The 4304-nt window shown below is 40.8% G+C and overlaps 1 pseudogene; it reads right to left on the reverse strand.

The window, feature by feature from the left end:
• Position 1: 1 nt before the first annotated feature.
• Positions 2 to 3260, reverse strand: LOC116087560 (annotated as a pseudogene).
• Positions 3261 to 4304: the final 1044 nt, after the last annotated feature.

Genomic DNA, 4304 nt, shown 5'->3' on the forward strand with positions numbered 1-4304 from the left:
CTCGATTGTTCTTGAACCAGGTCTGGATCTCATTCGCTGTCACACCAATCGATGATGCCAGATCCATGCGTGCCTCCCTTTTTGGATTTGTGCACTTAAGAAAATATTCTTGCACCAGGCACTTTTGTTCCTTGGTGTATGCTATGTGTGTTTTCCGATGCTTCCTTGGAGCCACAACGCCAGCTTTTCGGCCACCAAAATTAGGTGACAGCACCATGGATCCTAGAGAACCCTGGAAACCAGCTCTCACTGAGGATCTTGAAGGTATCTGATGACTTGGACGCTCTAAGAGGCTTCTCAGAGTTGGTAAATGTGGCCCCATTACAGGATCTGGTTGCATTTGTATACTTGATTTTCTTGATGGACCTTGGGACTCTTGCCGACAGAGCTCCCTTTCAGGGACTGAAAGACTGGATCGGACTGGACTTCCTGGGATCACTAGGAGACTCTGACTCATTTGGAAAGGCAAATTCGTTGCAGGCTCTTGATGCATTTGGAAACTGGTCTCTATAGGTGCTTTTGAAGACATTTGGAATTTTGAATGCAAGGAGGGACCTTGGGCCATATGTGGGCTCTGATCTTATTGGAGCACGTTCCTACAGGAGAACCTGAAATCCAGAGGGTTGCTGTTATTTGCCCAACTCTCTGCTTGACATCTACTCCTATGTTATACATTTAAACTATATCTATCATAGATCAAGATTCATCTCACCTTAATGAAGAAGATCAGTAAGGACTCATTATGCCAAAGAAATAGTGGACTGAATGTCACATAATAGTACCACCATAATTTAATTCATGAAGTGTCAGTAAAAAGTATGTAAAAAGTCTTAATTATTTTAATTTTATTTTTAATCATTCCTCCACAATCCCTATATTTGTGTTCCATTGAGAAGATACATTTAATAGTGTAATCTACCTACATTCCATTTTATATTAGAATTAATTGCTTCTGACTTACAGTAATATGTATCTTGTTCAATTCTTCCTTTAAAATATAACATATTAATAGCATCCAGTTTCAGACAGTGCAGGCAGGGTCCAAGTGGATTTCTTTGCTTCAAGTCAATTAAGACCAAAAGGTCCTTGAAATGGTATTGTTTTCATTGCTAATTTGGAAAAAGAAGGTTTATCTTTGTATAATGTTTTATCACTTTGGTGAATATTCCATTTGATTCAGTTAATATTGTTATATATAGAAGAGAAGAGATTCAATTCTTCTGGGCACAACCCAAATGTTCATTCTAGAACGTGTTTTTTAAATTAAAAATGCAAAGCTTTGGGGACATGATTATAGAATACTTCCAAAAACATAATTAATGACATTAAGAGGTAATACTATGAATATAGCAAGTCATATTTTGAGATATTTGGTTTAAATTTATAAAGGTATTGCATTTTTAATTCCCATTTATGCTCTACATTATGATAAAACAATAGATGGAAGCTTCCAAAATATTATTATGTATATGCGTTCTGATTGTTAATTTTAATTATCAACTTGATTTGGACAGGTTAAATGAGACACACCTTTAGGTATATATGTGAGAGCACATCCAAATATGTAATTGACTATGAGCAGCACTATCCCATGGGCTGGAGTTTTGGGCCCTATAAAAAGCTGACTAAGTACCAGCACTCAACTTTTTTGGATTTCTTGGTCTGCAAAACTGTAAACAGGCAGCTTCTCTTTCCTCTCACATAGCCTTGAGCAGTCCTGATGCCATGCAGTCAGACCATTCAATCTATAAATCAATAATTCCTTCCTCATGTAGCTTACTTATTGTCAGCCATTTAGTCATAACAATGAGACATGTATGTTATATGAATGCATTTAACTGGACTTCTGGTTCCCTATGGTCCAAGGTCTACATTTTTCTTTTCTTTTTAATTGTTTAGCTACATTACAATTTTATGGGATCACCATCATAATTACATTCCACAAGTGATCAGAATGTTCTATGGTACAAGGGTTACTTTCTGTTTTTTGAAATAAAACAAACAACATTTTAAAAGTAAAGCTAAATCAAACAAATACTATGCACATTTTTATTGTAGGAATAAACTGAGTGTAAAGAAACAGGTTAACTTTCACAGTATATTGACTTAAAACTCTATTACTTGGGGGAATATTCATACTTTTATATCACTAACTCAGCCAATTGAAGCAGCATTTGGGATAATAAAAATAAAGACTTATATGCAGAACAAGTTGTATAAGGCAGTGAAGAAAGTAGAGTACTTCATCATACCTGAATTATTAAATTAAATTAATAAGGTAAAATAAAAAGTATTTTTAGTTTTATTTGGAACAAATAGTGTGGTGATTGGTCCCCTATCACCTGTCTTCCTGTGAGAGCTATTTCCCAAGTTCACTAGTGTCCACAGTGATGGGATCAATTGTGTGAACAATGAGGTCAGTTGGTCAATTTCTTTAGTTTGTATTGAAGTAGCACTGGTCAAGTTTCATAAATTCAGAGGCTCAGTATCTACTGCCGTTCATGCTTTTCTTATGTTTTATTTCACATCTCTAACTGAGGTAGTGTATGTAATGTACTCCAAAAGATCTAGGTCTAAGGCTAGTGTGCCCTTGCGGCTGTCCATAAATATTGACATGTCTTTAAAGTGTAAATGTTGTGAATATAAAGAACTTTCTCACCCACTTGTACTTATGTGACTTGAACGATTTATTGCTATAGCATAGATAGTGATGTCCTTAAGGAAACTGCCTTTCTGTTGGGAACCATGAGAGCCCTGAGATAAATATCCTGCCCCAGCTAATTGAGAACCCGGAGATTAACATCCTGCCTGACAATCACAAGGATCCGGCTTGGCCCTGGGAAAAGAACATTCACGGAAATCCACCCCCTCTCCACCTGTCATCCACCCGCTCCCCACCTGTCACACTGGAGCTCAACCCCAGAAGATCTTGTAAACTTCCATCTCCCTCCTTCCTCTCCTCCTCCCCTCCAAGATTTTTGCTTTAAATATGGTCGGCTACACTAAGTAAATGGCTCTTGACAAGCAATGCTTCCTTGAGTCCTGTCGTCTCTCTTGCCCATTCTTTATTCACAGGTTGTGACCCTCCTCGTTCCCCCCGAATAATGTGGCCTGCAGGCCAGGTCAGGTGGTGCCCAACGTCGAGCTCGAGGCACGGGTCACCTCCCGGACAGATTAAGATCGCGATCGAATCCAGGTTCATGACTGATGCTGCTCGCCCGGCTGCTCAAGTCATTAGGTAAACCATCCGTCTTAGACATCTCAAGAATGGGCCATTCCATGTCTAAAGAAGTCCGCTTTATAAAGGACTTAAAAGAAGCTCTCAGAGAGAGGGGCATAAGGGTAAAGAAAAAGGACTTGGTAAGATTTTTTATCTTTATCGATGAGACATGTCTTTGGTTCATGATAGATGGACCAACAATACATTGAAAAAAATGGCAGAAAGTAGGTCGCGAACTAAATGCCTTGATTGAAAAGGAGGGTAATGATGCTGTTGGTCACAGTATCTTTTCCTATTGGGGTCTTATTTGTGATATAATTGAGTCATCTGAGAGTGGAGGAGGCCAAAAACAACTTCTCTCTGTTGCTGAACTTTGCTTGAAGGAGTCCCTTCTGCCTTCTTGCTCCCCCTCCTGCGCTTCTCTGCCTCGGTCTTCCTTTACTCTTATTGATATGCCTTCTGACCCTTCGCCTCCCGATCCCCCTTCATCCTCTATTTCTGATCCCACTGCTGCTCCCCCTTCTCAGAAGTACTCCTCACCCCACCCGGCCTCTTCCCCCATTCCTCCATCTACTTCCCTTTACCCCAGAATTCCCCCTTCCTATGAAGACCCCATTTCTTCCATAGAGCGTGGCTGTTCCCCTTTCTGTGCCACTGTTGTTCCCCTTTCAGTCAAGCCTCCTGCCACATCCTCAGCCCATCCTTCATCCCAAAAACCTCTTCCCTCCCGTCATGGCTCCTCCACACAACCTTCTGCACCCCGCTATCTTCCTCGCCGAGCCTGATGATGGTCCCCTCAACCCTGGTGACACAGAGACTCTGGAAGAAGAGTCCACCCAATACCATTCTGAAGGTTGGCCTCCCCTCCTCTGCACCCCACTCTCTAGTCCTCTTTCTCTCCCTTTACTTCTCCCCTCTCGGTGTCCCCCGTGTTCCTCCTGTCATTCTTCATGTTGTTTCTGTAGAGTTAAAGCCCAGCTCCATTCTCAGATTTCTGATGCTTCAGAGATCATCCTCCTCCAAAAACGACTTTCACTTTTAACCTCTCATTTTTCCCGAGTGCCCAGTCTAGCCCCTTCTCTTG

The sequence above is a fragment of the Mastomys coucha genome, chromosome X (genome assembly GCF_008632895.1).
Source record: "Mastomys coucha isolate ucsf_1 chromosome X, UCSF_Mcou_1, whole genome shotgun sequence".
NCBI classification, from domain to species: domain Eukaryota; kingdom Metazoa; phylum Chordata; class Mammalia; order Rodentia; family Muridae; genus Mastomys; species Mastomys coucha.